The sequence below is a fragment of the Bidens hawaiensis genome, unplaced genomic scaffold, assembly GCF_021521415.1.
Source record: "Bidens hawaiensis isolate Kalapana, Puna unplaced genomic scaffold, B.hawaiensis_p1.1 tig00005587_1, whole genome shotgun sequence".
In the NCBI taxonomy this organism is placed as follows: Eukaryota; Viridiplantae; Streptophyta; class Magnoliopsida; order Asterales; family Asteraceae; genus Bidens; species Bidens hawaiensis.
The window spans coordinates 848458-871937 of NW_027491361.1; the positions used below are offsets into that span (position 1 = coordinate 848458).

Below are 23480 nucleotides of genomic sequence, written 5' to 3' on the forward strand. Positions count from 1 at the left end.
CCCCATCGCGGTAAGCGTAGGGGCGCTCTTCAGGATATTCAGAATTTTCATTTTAGCCCTTGTAGTTTGGAAATTGATAGTTTTGGTTCCTTGACTTTGATTCTTGATCATTTTGGCCCGAAATTTTTCGTGATGTTACATCCTCTCTGCATTGAAATAAATCTCGTCCTCGAGATTGCTTACTAGAACTAGTGGGGGTATTTCTTTCTCATTTCGGACTCGAGTTCCCTAGTGTACTCAGGTCCTCGTCGGGAATCCCATTTCACTTTCACGATTTTCAAAGTTCGTCTTTTAAGTTTATTTAATATTGAATCTTCTATTTGTATTGGACGTTCTACGAATTTTAAATTCTCGTTAATTTCTACGTCTTTTAATGGCATCGCAAGAGATTCATCGGCTAGACATTTTCGCAGAATTGAGATATTGAATACGTCGTGTATCCCTTGCAATTCCTCGGGTAGTCGCAATCGATATGCAACAGTACCAATTCGTTCTAGTATCTCGAAGGGTCCAACGAATCGAAGACTTAGCTTGCCTTTCTTGCCGAAGCGGACTACGCCTTCCCATGGCGAGACTTTCAAAAGAACTTTGTCACCAACATTGAATTCTAACGGCTTACGACGGACATCGGCATAATTCTTTTGGCGATCACGTGCCGTCTTAAGTCGTTCTCGGATTTGAAGAACTTTGTCGGTGGTTTCTTGGACTATTTTGGGTCCAAACAATTGATTATCTCTAGTTTCAGACCAGCACACAGGCGTCCAACATTTTCGACCATATAACGCCTCGAATGGTGCAGCTTGAATACTCGTGTGATAATTATTGTTATATGAAAATTCCATCAGTGGTAAGTGGTCATCCCAACTTCCACCTAAGTCAATCACACAAGCTCGGAGAATATTTTACAACGTTTGAATTGTCCTTTCACTTTGCCCATCAGTTTGCGGATGATAGGCGGTGCTAAGGTTCAACTTTGTACCTAACGCTTGTTGGAAGCTTTTCCAAAAGTGGGATGTGAAACGACTGTCTCGATCAGAGATTATAGATAGCGGTACTCCATGCAAAGTAACAATGTTGTTCACATAAATACGCGCTATTCTATCCATTGAGTACGACTCATTGATAGGAATGAAGTGAGCGAATTTGGTTAATCTATCAACAATCACCCAAATAGCATTATGTTGCCTAGTCGTCTTCGGGAGTTTAGTTATGAAATCCATGGTTATTAACTCCCACTTCCATACGGGAAGTTCGGGTTGCTGAAGCAGTCCCGAAGGCTTTTGATGTTCAGCCTTGACTTTCAAACAAGTTAAGCATTTAGCAACATGCGAAGCAATGTCCTTTTTCATCCCATTCCACCAGTAGTTCGACTTAAGGTTTTGATACATTTTGTCACTACTGGGGTGCATCATGTACTTGGTTTTATGGGCTTCATTCATGATTTTCTCACGTAAGTCCCCAACGATTGGTACCCAAATCCGGTTTCCCATTCTAAGTATACCATCGTCACTTATGACTAGCGAGTCAATAGTGCCGTTACGTTTTTCGTCGGAGATCTTGTTTTCATTTATCGCTTGTGTTTGAGAAGATTTGATTTGGTCAATAAGATTGATTTGAAATTCTAGCCTTAACGCTCGGACTCTTTATGGCTTTTCGAGCTCTTTGCGACTTAAGGCATCAGCCAAAACGTTGGCTTTGCCTTCATGATAAACGATTTCACAGTCGTAGTCGTTAAGAGTTTCCATCCAACGTCGTTGGCGCATGTTAAGCTCTTTTTGATCAAAGATATGTTTCAAGCTTTTATGATCAGTGTACACGATAAACCTTACTCCATAGAGATAGTGCCTCCATATCTTAAGTGCAAAGATTATGGTGCCCAACTCTAGATCATGGGTTGTATTGTTCTTTTCGTGCACCTTGAGTTGACGAGAGGCGTAGGCGATTACTTTATTTCGTTGCATTAGTATACATCCAAATCCGGAATGGGACGCAGCACTAAAGACAACGAAATCCTCGGTACCTTCTAGCAAGGCCAGTATAGGAGCTGGGGTAAGCTTTTGTTTTAAGTATATCGAACACCTCTTGTTGCTTTGTTCCCCATTCATACTTAATGTTTTTACGAGTTAAAGAAGTTAGAGGAACATCGATTCGGGAGAAGTTTTCGATGAACCTTCGGTAATAGCCGGCCAATCCTAAGAAACTTTGAATCTTAGTTGGCGACTTTGGGACTTCCCATTTAGATATAGCTTCAATCTTAGCGGGGTCCACTTGAATACCATTAACATTGATGACGTGACCAAGAAATTGCACCTCGTGCAACCAGAACTCGCATTTCGAGAACTTAGCGTACAATTTCTCGGTCCTAAGGATTTCAAGTAAAGTTCGAAGGTGATTTTCATGATCGTCCTTAGACTTAGAATAAATTAGTATGTCGTCGATGATGATGATAACAAATTTATCCAAGTAAGGCTTAGAGATTTGGTTCATCATATCCATGAACGCAGCTGACGCATTAGTAAGTCCGAATGGCATAATGGTGAACTCATAATTTGTTCGAAAGGCGGTTTTCGGAATATCTTCGGATTGAACTTTGAGTTAGTGATAGCCGGAACGAAGATCGATTTTTGAAAAGAAGCTAGCACCTTGAAGTTTATGGAATAGGTCATCAATTCGAGGGAGTAGATAATGATTCTTGATTGTGACATTTTTGAGAGCTCAGTAGTCAATACACATACGCATGGATCCATCCTTTTTCCTGACGAATAGTATCGGCGCTCCCCATGGTGATGAACTCGGTCGTATAAAGCCTTTCTCAAGAAGCTCGTCCAATTGTTTCTTTAGTTCCTTCATCTCGGTTGGCGCGAGGCGATAATGAGCTTTGGCGATTGGAGTAGTACCAGGAATAAGATCAATCCTAAACTCTATTTCACGATCGGGAGGAATGTTGGGGAGTTCATCAGGAAAGACATCGGCATAATCGGAAACAACAGGAACATCTTTGATTTCTTTGGGTTTTGATTCCTCGGTGACGTAGGCCATGAATGCTAAGAATCCTTGATTTAAACATTTGTTAGCCCTTAACATGGAAATTAGGGTAACTCGGCCAGCGTCTTTATCCCCTCCAATTCGAATGGTTCGTTTATCAGGGGCTCGAAGTTCAACGGTCTTGCTATTGCAAAGGATATGAGCATGGTTGTCGGATAACCAATCCATACCCAATACAAATCAAAACCAGCAAGAGTCATAGGTAGAAATTGAATAGGTAAAACATAACCGGTTAATAAAATTTTTCCGTTTTCTAAGGCTTCGGTGATTTTAACAGTTTCGCTATTAGCGGTCTCGACGCTTAGAGTTTTATTGAGTTTGATTAAAGGTTATAATCTATAAAACTTAAATTGGCTCCTGAATCAAACAAGACTCTAGCATAAGTGTTGTTAACAAGGAACGTACCGGTAATGGTTTCCGGTGCGTCGGCCGCTTTCTTCGTATCAAGTACGAAGACTCTTGCATTGCCCTTCTTGGGCTCGTTCTTTTGACCGCTACCACCCGCACCACCAGTCGCGGGCTTGTTCTTAGGGCATTCAAAGCTGAGATGTCCCATCTCCTTACAGTTGTAGCAGGTCATCTTCTTCTTCCAACAATCGGCCGTAGCGTGGCCGGGTTTGTAGCATGATTCACAAAGACATGGAGTTAAATGGCCTTAACCCCTATGATACTTCTTACCGATCTTGCATTGTGGGATGCCAAGGTTGAAGCCTGACCTTCGTTGGTCAACTCCCTTACCCTTGAAACGGGTATTCCCTTCCTTTTTCGAGTCTTGTGTCGTCACGACCTTCTTATCTTCTTCTTTATTGCGGATCATTCCGCCCATCAAGTATCCAGCCAACTCCATCGCGGAGTCAGCGGTTTGAGGCAAGTGTGACCTCACCATGTCGTGAATCTCTCGTGGAAATCCCCAAATGTAACGAGTAACTTTGTTGGATTCAGTGGTAACCAGCTGGGGAACCAAACGACAGTATTCGTGGAATTTCGTGTTATACTCACGAAGGTTCGTTCCAACAACCTTTTGAGCCAAGAACTTAGTTTGAATTTGGTCCGTTTCATGCATCAGACAGAATTTTGACATCAACAACTCCTTGAACTCGTTCCAAGACTAACTATACATCACCTCCCTTCCTCTACTCATCATTAACGTGTTCCACCATTCAAGCGCTTCGCCTTTGAACATCAGGGCGGAGTATTGAATTTTCTCCTCATCAGAACACTTGCTAGTAATCACAATAGTCTCCATCTCTTCAAGCCACCTCACGGTTGTGATGGCTCCCTTGTCACCATGAAATTCTTTTGGCTCGTAGTACTTAAAGTCTTTAAATGAACATCCTCCTATCTTGAGTTTCTTAAATTCTTGTCTAACGCCTCCATCGGCATTTGACTCATGAACGCTTTCTTCTAGATGAGAGGGTTTCGGACGAGACTTAACAGATTTTTGAGAAGGGTGAACAGATTGGGAATGTTTTGTTTGTCTAGATTGGGATCTGAATTCAGATTCTTCCCTAACAGCCTTTTTAATCATTTGTTGTATTTGATTCATATATTTGTTGGGAATTGGTTCCACTTGTTCTTTCTCGAGACCTTTCCCTTTTTCTTCACGTTTATCGGCTTCCTTTCGGGAAACCTCTCGATTATCACTTTGTCTAGACATTCTTTTATTTTATTCTTTTTATCTGAAATTTAACATATTTCTTTTCTTAATATACAAGTTTATTTATTTCATATACATATACATATCATGAAATGATATGTATATTATTTACAACATGTTCATACATTGTTTTTTAAGCGATATATAACTCCTATCCTTATTACATCGTATGTTACACATATCATACAGACTATCTTAACACACAACTTCGTTTCTTGAAACATGCCACCATCATCATCATCCTTGTAATCTTTCATGAATTTCTTTACCACCTTTGTTAGCTTGTTACATTTGCGAAGAATCTTGTCTCCTATCTTCTTCTTTTTCTTCTCATCGACATCAATCTTCTTCCTCAACTCATCAGTTTCCTGTAGGGCTCAATCCAAATGCTCCTCTTAGGACTGAGGTATGTCAGTAGGATACCCGTATCTTGGAGGTGGGTCGCGGTAACCCATCATCACAATGTCGTAGTGGTTCTTGGGATCAGGGTATGGAGACGCAGTCACATCGGAGGGATAATTGAATAATGTATCTGCGGCTTCATTTTGTTCACGGATCTCATTGGCCTGCTCTTCAATGGATGGAATTTCACCTTGGTATGGTGGGAAACTTGATGATGCCTTACCATTGAGGTTCATGTAGGAATTGCATATAAGGATCGGCTGAACCATAGCTTGGGGTTGAGTGTTCTTCTTCTATTGGTGTGGTTACTTCGTTTGGATTTTTAGGATATTCCTCTTCGGGGTCAGTTTCCTCTTCCGGTTCCTCTTCTAGTTTCTTCTCGGTCATTACCGGCATGTGAATCTTTTTGTGCGGCATTGCCACTCTCATCTCGGGCTTGTGAGAGACCCTTCTTTGTTGACATGAGAATCGGCAAAATCCATAGTTGAAGTGCCGGTATGCCACCTTCGTTGATCGGAGTGGCATTGCATCCAGTCGGATGAAAAAGATTTGGGTTCCTCCTTGATTGGTAAGTTGGAGAGGAAAGCATATGAAGGGTGAGGATTCAGCGGTAACTGTGTTGGACCTCCGGATGGGTAATATGGCGGAATTTCAGTCGGTTGATAGGTAGGGATTTCAGTAGGATGATACGTGGGTATTTCTGATGGTTGATATATAGGTAGACTTGATGGATGGTAACTGGAATGCCTTGGTGCTTGGTATGTTTGATGTGGAGTGTTATCTAGGTGGTAGATTGGAATTGGGTTGGGGTTTTGGTTATGTTCTTCGTTTGAATTGAAGAATGATTCAAAGTAATCTTTACTCATAATGCCTCTTGGAAATTTATAATACTTCCTTGCTCTTCTTGCTTCAATATCATAATACTCCATTAATTTCTCGAAAGACATCTTTGGGTGGTATAGATTGAGGAGAGGGAAAGAAAGGGTTACCAACCAATCTTATCCATATTCAAATAAACAAATAAATATTTCCTATGCTTGGATCGAAGCTTGGGTATTGTTTTATGATACCCAATTCGCTAAGATCGATGGCTCTGATACCAACTTGTCACACCCCCATCTTAGGCCTAGGGGTGTGATCAATAGTTGGTACCACATTTGTGAATAAATCAGAGTAGCGGGTTAATGCGGAAGACTTATAAAAACAGATGGATTTATATTATAAATATTTACAACAAAAGAGATGAGACAAAAGCCTCGTTTAGTATTTACTTGTTTATATGTTTTACAAAACGATCATATTTTAATATTCAAACAAAATTATCCGAGCCATAGGATTCTTGAGCTTCTTCGTCTTCACAAGCTCTAATCTTGATTACCTACAAAATGTATTAAAATACGTCAGCAACGAATGCTGGTGAATATGCTGATCCTAAAAATATTTTCTTTACTTAATTACCCCTCGAGACCACGCAAGCCTCGGCCCATCATGGCTTAGGAATAATCAAGTTAAACAATCATTATAAACTCGAGTCTCTACACTAGGTCACCTCAGCAAAACACCGAAGCGTTTCGACGTACTTAGATACCATAAATATACGCAAGGTCATTCTCACTTGAACATACTTTGGTTCGGCCCATCGTGGCTGGAGGTCATGACCAAGCGTGGTGCGATGTGCCCACCGCGTTCCACATATGTAAGAATCCAGACAAACGTATATCACAGCCTGAGGGCTAGGCTCATACACTTATTTACAATGTTTTTTAGAAACACTTAGTCTCATGTAAAGTTTTACACATAACACGTTTGTTTGTTTGAAAAAAATTTTGTAAAAGTGGGGCGTATTCACCTTTCAAATGGGATCGTCTTCCAACACCGTCCGTGAGTCTTTTTCTTGCTATCTCGCACCTATAGTACGAGTATAACTTTTGTTAGTCGGATACACGATCCGGCTTAAGACATTTAGTCTTCTTTTATAATCTTAGCTCGACGAACCTTTAGTTCGTAAATATCTTTTACTTTAAAACATTTAGTTTTAATAGTAATTTATAAATCTTTAGCTTATTTGTAAAACCCAGCGTTTCTTCTTCTTTAAGAAACGTATTCCTTTCTTTATTATTTAAGTACACTTATTATACTTAAATAATATCTATAACAAAGAATATAACACACATATATATTTCTTCTCTTTCTTTTCTTTGTTAAATATATTTCATTTATTCGAGGTATCGAGTATAATCTCGACTTAGGGTATTAAGCCTTTATAATATTTTATTAATATTTTATTTGGGCATTATGGCTACCTTGGTTGGCTTATAGAACCCTATTCACTTGAACAACACTTTGTCACCGCTTGATCACTTACTTTTTCTGCACTGGCACGCTTCTCGAGGCAACAACACTTCTCGGCACGTACTTCAAGATGATCGTCGGGACGTCGGGACAGCACCTCCTTCTTGTTTGGTATGTTGTCGGGAATTGGCACGTTTATCGAGGTATAGCAAGTTTATCGAGGAATCGGGCACGTAAAACGAGGTGGATCGAGGGCACGTATTTCGAGGTAGTGAGAGAAGTTAGAGAGAGAGTAGTATGGTATTTTTGGTGTGATGGGAATGAATCCAGTGGCCTTCCTATTTATAGCCAAAATTGGATCCCGTCGCGATACGCGACGGGCCTTGGCTTAGCCTGTCGCGGTACGCGACAGAGGCTTGGCCAGTCACCACTAGACCTGCCAAGTGGCGACACGTGGCAGGCGTTGCGCCACGTGGCGACACGTGGCGGACGTGTTGCCACATGGTGACATGTGGAGGCAGACGTTGCCACCGTGTGCCTTGTGGCATACGTGTCACGTTGTTTCAGATACATCGCGTAGCGCGATGGGTCAGGAAATTCAGAATTTTCATTTTAGCCCTTGCAGTTTGGAAATTGATAGTTTTGGTACCTTGACTTTGATTCTTGACAATTTTGGCTCGAAATTTTCCATGATGTTGCACTTTCACCCAATAACCTCACAGATATTATTAGGGCCTGCCACCCTCCTTCACATATATTATTAGGGTCTGCCACCCTCTTACCGTCAGTTCATACATACCTTCCTTTTCGTTTATATTTATATACTTTAATATATACTCTTAATATTTTCTACATCATTCATATATCATACATACATCATTCATGTATATTCATATATCATACATACATCATTCATAAACATATACATAGCATGCACTTACCACTTAAGGTAAGTGTATTAACTAATCACATTGTGTATGTACACAGCCCCAAAAACATAACAAGGAAGTGGGGCTAGAAACTCACCTGTGCTCGGTTCCTTTTCGAGTTAATGGTAACTCCTCTCTTTAACTGGGGCGCGGCTAACTGTATAACAATTACACGTATCAATTAACTATCACTGCCCATATCGTATTTCTAAATCAATATAACCCTCAACGAACGGGGTTCGGGGGCAGCCCCTTGCGTGGTCCAAGGGGAAGAGCCCCTGGCTGGGGTCATCAGAAAATTCTAAGACTTGATTAATCTAATCGAATTCTCAGTTATAGTCAAATGACCATTTCTAATCGAATGAGCCTTCTATTCGAATGGACCTTCTATTCGAATGGCAGATTCTATTCGAATGACAGATTTTATTCGAATGGTCCTTCTATTCGAATGGCAGATTCTATTCGAATGGACCTTCTATTCGAATGGCAGATTTTATTCGAATGGCAGATTTTATTCGAATGAAACATCAATTCAAATCAAACTCCCATTCGAATGGACCCTCCATTCAAATCAACCCCCTATTCGAATGAACCCTTCATTCGACTCAACCCTCTATTCGAATGAACCCGTCATTCAAATCAACCTCTATTCGAATGAACGCTCTGTTCGATTCAGACATTGTATTCGAATGGACCCTTTGTTCGATTCAGATGGTATCTGCACCTTTCATTTCTTTTCTAATCGAATGCTTTCCATTCAAATGCTTGCTTTTCATTCGAATATACCCAATGTAGGGTATTAACATCTCTATCATCATTATTACCTCATATGTTAACACCCATTCTCATTTTTCAGTGTTGTATCATCTCCTAAACGTTTTCCTTTCTATCTTAGACCAAGATCTAGCTTACTTATCAATAAAGTTTACACCTTTATTGATTTCAAACTCGTTTAAGCTAGATCTAGGGTTATTATATGAACCGTTTATACTAACGAGTCCATTAAGTCCACTTTTAACATCAAGTTTATACTTTTATGACATAAAAGTACCCGATTTGCCTTAGTACGAACTCTTAGGACAAACCGTTCTGTAAAAAACAATCTTTATACATAAAACATACTTTTTGACGTATGTTAAGCTACAGGTTAGCTTCTTGTATAGCTACGGACTTGTTCTTGCTTTCTCATCTAAAGATCTAAATAAATGTAAGCTTGGTTCTTGAATTTCGAATCTCGGCTGTAAGGTTGAGAGTGTTTGTGTGTCTTTTGAGTGTGTAAGGAGGCTTATGGATAAGAATGAGAGATTTTGGGGTTTTAGGGAGGTTTAAGGAGTACTTATACACTCTTAAGGCCATGGACCTAAGGCCCATCTTCATCCATTATTCCATCTTTCATTAATCAAGCCCACACTCTATTATTTTATTTATCTTAATTAAATATTATCACAATTTTAAACAAGCACATTTCCTTTTATTTATTAGAAAAAGCAGGATGTTACATAAATACTTGAAAACCAAATGTTCTTTATTAAATATTTATGCGAGACATACATGAGACCTCCTATCCGTGCACCAAGTATTAGCGACCTGAGAAAGACACGCTAAAAGTATCAACACAATGGTTGGTAAGTTTACGTGTTTGTATCAAAATCGAGTTCTTTAAACAAGTGGATAATGTAAGCATTTTCTTATCACCAGTTAATTACGGTAGTATTCATGATACAATAGTGTAGTGTCCATTGCGACCAAATCTTGACAATAGTGTAGTTTCCATTGCGACAAAATCTTGACATATTGGTTTGTGCCTTCCACTGAGTCTTATCCTGACTTGGCAATGTTTAGGTCAATGTTACACATGTCCGACATCCAGTCTAGTTTGAGCGTGGGAGGGGTTTGTCAAACACATTAGTACTACTTAATATTTCCCGCCAGTTTACCTTAGTTAATGCGCGTAAGGATTTTCAGTTTATAAGTTCACTATGTATAGGTTCGATAAATAACAATCTACAAGATCCAAAAAGTTCTTATGCATGCTTTCTCCCTAAAGGAGTAAGTAAAAGAGAGGGGTCGTGAAACTCACCTCGAAGGCATTCTAAAAGAAGATGACTTGCTAAAGCTAAATCCCGTACATAAAGTATTACAAGTATGTGAGTAATGTGTAGTGGTTCCTAAAACCCCAAGTATCCAAACAATACCATTGTTTAATAATGTTTGACCAAGGTTTGACTTTTGTTAACATTGACCAAAATTTGACTGAGTTGACCCGGCGACCCTTTGGTGACTTATTATCAAACATATTACTTTACAAGATGTGAGTGTCATTTTAACTCATGAGTTAAAACAACTAAACACGACATGTAAGCTAAGTCATCTTATTGCACTAGTCATGTAGCAACCAAGTGTTCACTTCTATCAAGTGTTTTAAATAATAACGGTCATGTTGACAAATTAGTTTTTAAGTGTCAAACTATGTATAATACATCTAGCAAGCCAAATAGTTCACAATTGATCATAACACATATTATACATCATACTTAGCCATATTGAATTTGCGAGGCAGATTTTGACCATCAAAACCTATTTTAATACAACATCAAATCACCAACTTAAATTATGAAATTATTGCCACAGTAAGTTACTAGTCTAAGTTTATCAATATATATATAGTTTTATTTTTCCAAAGTTCAAAAAAATCATGAAAATTCATACAAGACAGCAACGTACATGCAACTATTTCAGTGCGCAACAAAAAGTATAAATTCGGCTAAAATTATATATTAACCCAAATCATGCAAGACCAAATGGGTTAGATTTCTAACTCAATCCATGGTATTCCATAAATAGAATCAACCCAATTATCATTGTTAAACTCAAGATATATAATTAAAATTCAAGGCCAAAATATAATCTTTCTAAAAAGCCTTGATATATCAATTTGTAAAATCATAAAAATGACTAATCCCGTGTCCAAAAATTATGATTTTTTATTTTTCGCAAAACTAGACTCATAAAAGTAAATCACAGACTCAAGAATTAGTCACAGACAACAATCTAACATTAGTTTACAATACCAACATTACACACAAACGAATATGTCAGAAATCTGTTTTCAATCTTTTCTCATACAAACTTGTTCCTAACATGTGTATGAACCTAATTTACCAATTAATTATCTAATAATCAAAACACGTATTTTGTCATATTACTATAGAGAATCCATGAACCATTTAGGGTTGTTCTTATTCAATCAAAATCAAAACAACAATAACAACTATCGAGTTCAAAATCTCAATATTTAAGTTATGGTTCCATAGATTAGGCTTGATTTGGATACCAAACCTATATCCCAATAATAAAACATAAGAATAATCAATAACATTACTCACCTAGATGGTCGCTAAATAATCAAAACAACTTTCTTGTAGTTGATCAAATTTTTACCAACTTGAAGATGAGTATTTATGTGTGTTATTTGAGAGGAAAGAATAACAAATAATATGTAGGTGTGTATGGGGATAGGGCCGGCCAAGATAGGAGAGGATAGGGGAAGATATTTTGGCAAATTACAAGTTTTTTAATTTACCTAAACCAAATCATCTCATCAATTTCTACTGATTCTCTATACTTAGAATTTGACTTTAATTTAACTTATAATAAAATATATTATTATATGAATGAGACATGTAACGTCTAAAAATTATTCCTAAGTATTCCAAGTACCATGGACATGTAACACCCAGGATTTAAGGGGAATACGTCCAGGTGCAACGTACAGATCACTCATAAGCTCGTAACATTATTTATAGTGACAATATATTTATTTTATTCCATAATTTCACAAGTATATAAATAGTTCGATAATGACACAAACGACATTACATCTAAATGAAACAAATATTATTCATTGAAGTAATCCTAAGGTATTACTAGTTTTCTTTTCATGTCACTTCATCGAATCAACCTGCAACACATTTAAAATAATATATTTTGTCAACAACACATGTTTGTGAGCTTTCATAAGTTTTGATAATTATAATACGAAATCTTGTTCGATTCACTTGTCACATGTAATAAATCTAGCCATAATGGAAATGATAAAAAGTATGAAATAATGCCCCAACCTAGGGGAATGATAACCACCATTTAATCCAACCAGGACATAGTACAGGTGGCGCCGGTACACATTACACACAATACACATATGATAACCATAAACATTATCAAAGAATATTATTAACATGCATGACATAATTGTGAATCGGTTTGTAAATAGTAGCATAACTAACGAGATAAAATTCGTGACGTGCTACACCCCAAAATATTGAAAGCGTAAAAAAAGTGGTTATGAAAAACTCACTTGTTAAAGTAAGCGAGTGAAGCGAACTAAGCGTTTAATCGAGCTGAACCAGATAAGTTCATTTCGGTGAGCGGTCCTAGAAAATAAATTCTTGATTCAAAATAATGGACATAAAATATCAAAGATGGCGGTAGGTTTTGTTCAAAGTTTGGTTTTTTTAGAGTTGATAATGAAAAATATACTTTTTACCTCTATAATTGGTTTAGTAATGTTTTTGACATAATAATTATCCAAGTTGGTAAAATCAATAAGAATCTGGGTTGCGATATTTGTTAATCAATTTTTATGAGTTCGGTCGTTCAAGAAAGCTAAACGACCTAAAAAGTAAGAAAACGATTTTAGCGAGTGGTTCGTTTCTATTCGGAACCGAACCCGGTATTAATGTTGGATTCGTTTCCTTCATGGTAAAAATATTATCCTTTGGTTAGAACTTTGGTGGTTTAGGTTTCAAAAGTTATTTGTTGAAAATAACCAAATTTTGTCCAAAATAGACATAAGCGAGTTGAGTTTGTTTTCAGTCGGACAAATGCCACTGGAAGATACTTTTATCATAGCATAATGTCCCAAAAAGACTAAACTCGCAGAAAAATCAACATACTAACCCGAGGAGTGACCACAAGACAACAAGAATAATCTTGAACTTGGGCGGGTTGACTTTCCTTGATCAAACTTGGACTTTACGTAAATTAGAGAGATATACCATTATTAGGAGTGAAATGAGTTGTGGTGCAAGATTTGTAGAAATGAAGTGATGTTTATATAGGTCAAAAAACGTTAAAATGAATTAATTGGATGGCTTGTCAAGTGGCTAGTCAAAACGCATAAGACTAGCAAAAATTAATGCAATTAAATGATCTTTGACCAAAATTGGTGAAAGGCAAAAATATGAATCTTAATTTATAGGAGAAATAGTCCAAGGATGTTTCAACCTTGTTAAATTAGTCAAAAAAGTTATTAGAATTGAACATGTATTTAAAACTTTGGATAAAATCATAAATTGAAAATTATAACATAGTGTCACACCCCAACCTTAGGCGGAAATGCCGGGGCGTGAGCTGATTGATCACAGCTCTCAAGGTACTATCATGCAATATTTAAAATGGAAATATTTATTATTTAATTTAAATAGTACAACAAATTCAAATAATCAAAGTATATAAAATATCATTCAAACAAGTAAAGACAAAATAAGATCTAAATTCTTGTTTCTTCTCTCTAGCATGCAATCCTAAGTGTCTTCAAACAATCTTGAAAATCATATCATGTGATGACCTGCATATGCATTAAAAATTCAAATAGGCTTTGTCAACACGAGGTTGAGTAAGTAAAACACCAGATAAACGAATATATAATAAGTATAGAAAAGAGCAAACTGTGTCAAGTGGTATAAGAAATTTAACCAATAAGCAAGTAAGTATTTTGTCGGTAAGCTCGATGTTAGATTAACACGACGAACGTATGATCATACTCTACTGAGAATATGTTGGACCTCTCCGACATGTATTCAAGTAATATATGTAAGCATATAACACGTTAGGTATAAACTGTTAAACATACATGACTAACAGTTGCAAGTTTGAGTATTAGATAAAAGGAGAATATATAGTAACGCGTACGCCCCCAAAATTGTAAAAATAAGTGTAAAATGGGGAAGGTGATACTCGCCTGATTAAAGGAACAAAATTAAAATGATGATGATGTGAGAATGATGAACCCTTCGGGATACACCAACAATGATTCATAGTTAAATAGTATAATATTATGAATTAATTAATAATGAAATAACACATATAATGAATTTAGGATTTTGATGTTATTTAAGTTATGTTTGGAATTAGGATGTTTATTAATTGGTTAATGGATTTCTATTATGATGGATATTGCGGAAACATTATTATTAGCTTAAGTAAATAAACATGAGTTAAATATAATACCATCAATTATACTTGATAAAATATAAAATCAATTACTTAGATAATTTTAATGAATTAAGATATAAGATGATTACAATAATAATATCTAAATAAATATGTAATTAAATATACAAATTAAATAAAATTATTTAATTAAATATAACTTGAAGTATACTTATAATTATTCGAACGAACAAATAATTAATTATGTGCAAAGAAATACGTATAATATGCATTAAGATATAAATAAATATTTTGTTTGAATCTTTTAACGAAAATCTATATAATACGTTTAGTTTATATATATAATACACACACATATATATCTATACTATATTAAAATGTATATAGAAAGGACAAAGATGTAATTTCACATAAAACTCTTAAAATTAAGGGGGTGTTTGGTAGAGGGAATTGAGGGGTGAGAAATGGAATTGGAAAGAATTCTCTTGTTTGTTTATGAAAGAAAGAGGTGAGAAATGGAAATAAACCATTTCCATTTCTTTGATTTTGTTTCTCTAAAAAAAGCGGAGAATTGGATTTCTCTGCTTTCATTTCTCCCATTTTCCTCCTTCATTTCTCCCATCTTTCATTCAGTCTCAACTCCTCCACGGCCATTTTTAAGATGCCTACAGAGACAGCATACTAGATGACCTGGAATCCAGTTCACTCACCATCTTCCGTACGGTCTTCTCTCCTCCGTCTACTACTGATGACCGAAACCCTAATTACATCGTCGCCGCCTCTAGCGACGGTTCAATTGCATCGTATTCGCTATCCTCTCTAATATCCTCCGTCGTATGTTGTAGTTACATCAATCTGCTATTACTCTCTAATTTTTTTATACTTCCCAACCAATTTTATATGCATTTCTTTGCTTTTGTTTACAGTCACCAGCTGTTGGGAGTTCTAGGGCTCAAAAGTAAGTAGTTTATATTTTATGATTGTTTATTTATGAATTAAGTAGTGAATGCGGATAAATATCGGATATCGGTCAAGGATTGATATTTGAGATATCGATCATCGCGATGGGATTTCGCTAATTCTAATATCATGTAAAATTCAATATATTCTCTTACTATTAACAGATTAACCTTTTGCAACTGCCAAAACACTAACCATTGTGGCAAGTAGGAACTAATTAAGACTTAAAATACTAACATTGAGCACTAAAAATGGATAATGAAGAATTTAAACACTGATATAGGGAATATCGGTGATATATCAATCAATATCGCCGATATAATCGGTACTGATATTCTGGCCAATATTTTACCAAGGGACCGATAACTGATATAGGTGATATATCACCTATATCGACTGCATAGTTTATGAATTGAAAGTGATTATACAAAGCCTTTTGAGGATGCATTTAGATTGTGTTTGTTGAATATGTGATTATTATTATTGTTACAGCTTCATGTTCTATGATCATGATTGAGTATCTGATTTTGATTAGTCCTTACACATGATCACTTTCAAATTTTAAAATTGTGATTCCAAACACCCCCTTAATGAGGGTGTGTATTTGCGGCTTGCTTATGGTAGTTTTCTTTAGTTTATTTGTAGCTGAACCAGATTGTTTAATTAATGGACACGATGGGCCTACTTATGATGTCAAGTTCTATGGCGATGCTGAAGATTCCTTGCTGTTGAGGTAAACATCTAATGATGCTTGCTAGTTATATACTTATTATGTGTCGGCAATTCCTTTTTGTTTGCTTGTTTGTTTAGACTTGTTTAGTTTTCATAGTATCCATTCAACAATCGAGTCTAGTTTGTAAGAAAAAGTATAACTATTTTACTTTGAGAACAATACAAACTATTATTTCCTAAAGTGGACCATATTCCCGGATTGATGATATGTTCCCTTGGTCGGAAAAGATAAATTGATGAACGCTGTAGAATTACTTAGAACTAGTTGTTATTAAGATAATGTCTTTCTCATGCTCGTTCTGTAAACAATTTATGTTGGATTAACATCGTCTTATATCTGTTAACTTATGTTTTTATTTAGTTGTGGTGATGATGGTCGGATTCGAGGATGGAAGTGGATGGATATGTTTTAAGCAAAGCAGAATGGTTTGTCACACGAAATTCTATTCATTATCATTTTATTAAGTTTTGAGTTACAGTCCAATAAATGTGATATATTCGTTCTTTGACAAAATCTTGATACACTTTTTATTCACTCTACACATTATTCTTGCAGGTGGCCTTTTGAAGCCGCAACTTGACTTAGCAAATCCTCAACATAAGTTAGTCACATAAACTTAAAACGATGATAAATTATGAGTGTGTTAGTTTAGTTCTAAGTAATGTTTTTTTTCTTCTCCTCAGAGGTCCTTGGGGTGCACTTTCTCCTATCCCTGAAACTAATGCTATTGCTGTTGATACTCAGGTCAGTAAGCTTTTCCTTAAAAAAAACATTTGTCGGCATTCAGGAGAAATAAATCAAACTGACTTTCAAAGGGCATTCTGGTTATCTACATTCTGTTGTTGCCCGAAATTCTTGTAATCAGGTATATGCTGATACGTTTTTTTTTCTCTTCTCACTTAATTTTGTTTTCAGTAAATGTATTCTTTTAGTTAATCTTGTTTTCCACTGCTCTGTTTGTAGATTATAACTGGCTCAGAGAATGGAACAGCCAGAATTTGGGGTACGTATCCCAAAACACTTTGGTTAAATAATTAGATTGCTATTTTTTATAGTTTCTGCAATCGAATTATAGGTATTAGTTATCGACCGGCCAACTCTTAATTTGGTTAGTTTATTGCAGATTGCAGAAGTGGAAAGTGTACTAATGTTATTGAGCGAGGAAAAGATAAGAAATCTAAAGAGTTCTTTTCATATGTCAGTTGCATTGCTCTTGATGCTAATGAAAAGTGGCTGGTAAGGCAACAATCTTTATATATATTCTAGTTTTTTGTGACCACATGCCTTTACATGTGTTTCTGTTTTAGTTTTTAAGTAATACTGAACATATATTTGTAGGCATGTGGGTCTGGGCGAAATTTATCAGTGTGGAATCTTTCAGCTTCTGAAAGAATTTCAGGGATCACGACACGTGCTTGCATCCAAGATATATGCTTTGATGATAATCAAGTAACTACTTTTATTTATTTTAGTTTGTGGGCCATATACTCTATGTGAAAGTTATCTTCCCTTTGTTTATTTTACTTATGTTGTTTCGATCATTTCCAGATTTTAGCTGTGGGTGCAGAACCAGTTTTGAGTCGTTATGACATAAACGGTGTTATGCTGTCTCAGATACAATGCGTACCTCGGTCAACATTTTCTGTTTCCTTGCATTTATCGGGTGTATGTTCCTCGTTTCCAGTTCCTTTTTTGTATTCAAATCCGAAAAGATTTTTAACTATTTTTAACCATTGAGATGGTCGAGTTGTATACCGATGGTTCAATAGGATAGTTGTGTATGGTTGAAGTATGTTTTGTATGTGAATTGGTTTTAACTATGGTTGATGTTTTTTGCTTAAAAACTATGTTTTGTATGTGAATTGGTTTGATCAATGCATATTTTGGTTGGAATTTATGCATCTTTTTATATGTTTTTTATTTTTTAATAAATATTTGTTATGAAAAAAATACTTGTGCTAATGATAAAGTTAATATAATTCTCTGTTTATTTTCTATGTACCAAACAAGAGAAATGATTCTCAGCTATATTTCTCTACTGAAATCTCTATACTACCAAACAGAACAGTCAATTCTCATTCTCCAGACCAATTCCCTTTCTCTGCAATTCCATTTCTCTATTCCATTTCTCTACAATTCCATTCTCTGTATCAAACACCCCCTAAGAGTTTACATATTCAGAAACATAATGTACAACCCCAATAGCATAAAACCAAATTCAAATTTCAAACCATCACAATTTCCCTCGTTTCCCTGATTTCACATCACAATATACGATGCACAAAACCCTAAATTCTTCCAGCCGCTACTCACTTTCAATCTCTAATCAAACATGCCCTCTCTCTCTCTCTCTGTGCATCTCTCTCTCTCTCTCTCTCTCTCTGATCAATATTATCAAACAATATATGGGTTTGTTGGTGGTGTCGGGTTGCGTCAAAGCTTGTCGATCTACAAGTCAGAATTTTCAAAACGTTGCCTCTGAATGTTTTGGAGGTAATTCTTTTTCTCTCTCCTAAAATTACATTACAGAAAGCCCTAATGTATCTGATGAAATTTGTTAGCAACAAGAAGATGATGGTGGCAGATGGCATGATGAATATACCGGTGCAATTAGAGCTAAAGCAGGCTTCAAAGATTTGTACAACTATCATTTCCATCAGGCCTGTAGAAGAAACCTTAAGGTTACCACTACTAACAAACATTATAATTTATGTGACATTGAATTGAATAGTGATTCGTTTAATTTTTTTTTTTTGTAATTTGTTATTGTTTCAACATGTTTGGCAGACTATTTTACGAGTATGAAGACTACGACTTTACTTTACTTCCATGTAAGTTTTTATGATGAGTTTACTTCTTATGAATATGTCATTTAGGGTTATGTTTATGTTTTTTCAAACAAGTCGCCTAAAAACTGAAGCTAAAGCACCAGATAAACACATAAATCAGTTTCAGTCAAATATTGATATTTTTATTGCATATAAATTTGAATTTTTTTGACATGAATATATTATATGGCTTTGATTTTAGTAATTAGCACAAAGAATGTGACGACGGATTTTTTAATATTTTGGTAATATAAATTAGAGAAACAATTATATACTGATGAATAAACATTAATTCATGTAAAATATTCTATTATTTAGCTTACTTTGGTTGCATATGCTCTCAAAAATTCGGATTTGAAAAAGGATATGCTATTACAATTCATATGCCTGCGAGTATTAAATCTGTAGTGACTTCAATTTTTGTTGATTGAAAAAGAGTACTATTAAATCTAAAACTGAACTGAAACAAAACTAACAACCAAAAAAATCAAACAAAAAAAAAACAATGTCAAAATCTAAAAAAACTGAACACAAAATGAATCAAAAAGTTGAAAAAAAAGCAAAACCAAATAAAAACCTAAAATATTGAAATTGAAACTAAGATAAGACCCAAATAAGTAGAAACCTAACAGAAATGAAGCTTATAAACCGAAAGCTTATAAGATAAGACCCAAATGAAGCTTATAAATAGAAAGCGAAACCATAGATTGAGTAAACTGAAACTAGACAGAAACTAAGAATCTGAATAAAGTGTAAACAAACTGAGACAAAGCTTAAAAACCAAAAGCGAAATTGAAAACTGAATAAACTGCACATTTTGATTTTGGAATGAAAACCGAGGATTTGGGCATACACAATTATTATATATTTTTATTAGTTATTCTTTATTTTACCCTTTTTATGATTTATATGATTATTAGTTATAACTAATATCAAAATGTACAGGTGATTGTGAGGAGAAAGCCAAAAGTGGATATTGTGTACATTGGTTCCAAAGGTAATTAATTACCTGGGTTGAGTTGTTGAACCCTAATGTGTACCAATATTTAATTATATTTTAAAAGTTCAAAATTATTGTTAATCTGACCAATTTGTGGAATAAATGTTCTTATAGGGAGCCATTGCAGTCAGAGAAGATACTCTTTATGTGCTTAATAACATAGTGCAAAAACTTTAATACCTCTAGCTAGCTAATATCATCATTTAAATATTGTTATCATCATAGCAGGGGCACTAATATTTTGTTGGCATCTAATATTTTGTCATTCTACATACACGTTGATTCTATAATCTGCTCAGCAACAGAAGTCATACAATTTTTTCCCACTGCAAGCTGAACTCATAGAATGCACAGAACAATATTGCAAGTATTGGATTGGTTGCCAGAGACAGGTTTGTTAGTTTATACTTTATACTAAGATTATTGTGGTTGATTGTTTATTTCATACATCTTAGACATGTCAAATGTGTCAAACATGTTGAAAGCTGCTCAATTTATTTATAATGTATATATAACTGCTCTTAGTCGCATAAATTATGGTGTTAATTTGTACCAGTCTTCTGAGATGGAGAGGCATCCACACATATTACAAGATTTTTATCAGCTTTATTATGGTATTAATTTGTACCAGTCTCTTATAATTTTGTTTGTAGGATTTTGTTTTAAGATAATTATCTTAATTTGATCACTCATTACAGGCTGAGCAATAAGCACGTGAAGAAAATGAAAGATTGAGGCTTCAGGAGCGCAAGCAAATTGCAGAATAAAGACGAGATTTGGTATTTTATTTCGATATTATTTTTTAATTTTAATATTAAATTGGTCAACTTATTCGATTTATGAGTTTTTGAATTCTGTTTGGTAACTCTGTTTCGGTTTTATGTTTTGCGTTTGTCCGGTTTTGGTTTAATGGTTCGGTTTAGATTTTTTTGGTTTTACCATTTGGACACAGAGTTAAAAAATTAGGCCAAAAAGTCGTTACACTCTTTTTAAAACTTGCATGAAATCTGGTAATGTTTTTAAAGTCTTTAACGGTAGGAGTTTAATGTTGACATTGATCTGAGAGTTCAAAATCCTAGAGCGCCTTGACCACAGGTGAAGAGGTAGGTCCCAGCAGAGCCCAGTTGGACCCGCAAGACTCACCTTGAAGAGGGACGTCTGCGCAGAAACCAACTGGATCCGCAGGACCAACCATGCTCAGAGATGTGACGTCCTTACGCGCAGTACGCAAGCTGGTCCGGCAGGAAATGCCTCCCGATGGTGAAGGACTCCGCCTGTTCCCGCAGCTTCAGATACAAGCCATCAGGGAAGGCCACCCGCGCAGCAAGGCTACACGCACAAGGCACTTAGCTCTCAATCACTCAGTGTCACATGAGGGAATGAGCAAAGCCGGGAACAATCCCGTACAAGGGCGGGAGGGGGAATACTCCCGCCCAAATAAGCCAGTCCGTACGATACGGGAAAATCTTCTGTACTGTACCTGACGAGGTATGGGAAAAAGATCTGACTAAAGATACGACAGCTTACTGACACAGTATGGCGAGCAGCATGCTCCTGTACTGTATCACTATTAGCCGCTGCCTACTCACCAACTACTGCCATACCACGTGCGTAGCCGGCAGTTGGTGGAAAAGGAATAGTACACAGCAGGCCTGGTCACTATCAGCCGCTGCCTACCCACCAACTACCAGCAGGGCACGTGCGTAGGCCACTGTTGGTGGAACAGGAACACTGTTGCAGCCGGCCACACCTCCTTGGAAACCTACCTTCGGCTATAAATACCACAAATGGTATGACCATCATATCTCAACATATTATCATCATATTATACCTGATATCTGCTCTAGCAATCTCTTAATATACATTTATATTTAAAGAGCAATCTAGTCTGATTCTCACGCCGGAGGGTGGTCACAAGGAGGAACCCCCCCCCCCTTCTCAGTGACAAGCTCACGGTGTCTGTTTTGCAGGTTATCAGAAGAACCATCTTCTCAGGGTCTAACCCCTCGTGGGAAACATCTATCTAACCCCCAGGTTACCAGTAATCTGCCCGGGGTTCGGTTAGTGTTTCTTCATTGGCGCCATCCGTGCATAAAGCTAGAACTTTATTTTTCTCTAGTTCTTTTAAACTTCTAAGATGGTTAAAGAAACTCCGGTAACCACAACCCCTGCTATTGGGGGGAATACCGGCAACACAGTTTTTACAAACACTACCCCGGCTACCCACGCCGGGGCAAGTGAAGTAAATTTTACGAACACTACCCCAGTTACCCAAGCTGGGGCAAGTGCAGTAAATAATCGCTTACTGGGATTCACCGATGCCCAGTTAGAGAAACGAACAAGACTCCCCCGCCAAACACTCGATGAAGTTAAGGCATGGGCGGAGGCACGTCAGAGGGAATTCCAAGCTGAGTTGGACGAACGCTTGCGTTCCGTCCAACAGGCTGACGAATTCGAAGATTACTTGGATGACTCGGAGGAATCCGACTCTGACGCGAACCCTCGCCATAGGGCAAAAGGGAAGCGTAAGGAAACGGATTCCCAACCGAGAAGGCATTTTGGACAAGCCTTCAAACCAAAAAGCACAGGTGGAAGTCCACGAGACTTCTCCAAAACATTCAGACCAAACGTTGCAAATGCGGGAACGTCCAAATTTGCAAGGGACATTGCAGAAGCAATCGCCCCAAAAAGTGCCAAACAAATGTCCAGCATAGGCACATATGATGGTATATCTGATCCAGACGATCATTTGAACAGGTTCATAGCGGGGGCAACCGTCAGTAGTTGGACGGAACCTACGTGGTGTTACATGTTCCAAATGACGCTTGTGGGGGCTGCTAGAGCGTGGTTCGATCGTCTACCGGTCAACCACATCTACGACTGGGCTGACTTCCAACAGAAGTTTAGCCAACACTTTAGCCAGCAAAGAAAGTATACCGAGGAGCAATGGACGATCCTCAAATGCATTCGAGAGAAAGATGAATCTTTGCTGGACTTCATCACTCGCTTCAACTCGAAGAAGCTAAATCTGGGTAACATTAGCGAAGATCTTGTTCGCGCTGCCTTTATTCAGGGCGCGAACGACCCAGAACTCATCCGCACCTTAACGGGTAAAGATGGCATGCCATCCACATGGGATGCCATCATGACAGTAGCAAAACGCTTTGCGGAAACAGAGAAGCAACTGGGTAGAGATCTCCCACAGAGCACAAACCTCTACACCCAGAAAACAAGGGAAGACAACGTCCTTACCGCCCGTTTAAACAAAAAGCGAAAGCTAGGCATTTGGCAGTCAAGGGTAAACTTTGACACCTCATCCGGCTTGCAAAATCGGTTAGGCGGAAGGGATAACGTACAGCCAAATAAGAACTCCAGATGGACGCCGCTCACCAAAAGCGTC

General features: G+C 36.9%; 1 pseudogene; it reads left to right on the forward strand.

Moving 5' to 3' along the window:
- The first annotated feature begins 5693 nt into the window (after window positions 1-5693).
- LOC143630165 (THO complex subunit 6-like) lies at window positions 5694-20243 on the forward strand (annotated as a pseudogene).
- The last annotated feature ends 3237 nt before the right edge of the window (window positions 20244-23480 follow it).